Source organism: Engraulis encrasicolus, chromosome 3, assembly GCF_034702125.1.
Source record: "Engraulis encrasicolus isolate BLACKSEA-1 chromosome 3, IST_EnEncr_1.0, whole genome shotgun sequence".
In the NCBI taxonomy this organism is placed as follows: Eukaryota; Metazoa; Chordata; class Actinopteri; order Clupeiformes; family Engraulidae; genus Engraulis; species Engraulis encrasicolus.
Genome location: NC_085859.1, coordinates 59,094,006 through 59,094,261, shown reverse-complemented (window position 1 = coordinate 59,094,261; position 256 = coordinate 59,094,006).

Genomic DNA, 256 nt, shown 5'->3' with positions numbered 1-256 from the left:
ATTATGAATTTTTTGTGTGCTGCGCCTACTGAATCCAAGTGCAGAAAAAAACATATCCATATAGATTATTACATAATGCACCATGTTATTACATTTCCATCAAAAAAAAAAGTTGCGGCCGCATTCCGTAATAAATTTCGCATTTTGTAATAATTTATTACAAGATGAGAAAAAAGTTATTACGAAATGCGTTCAAGAAATGTATTACGAAATGCGTAAATTATTACACAATGCGGCGATTGTCACCACATTATGT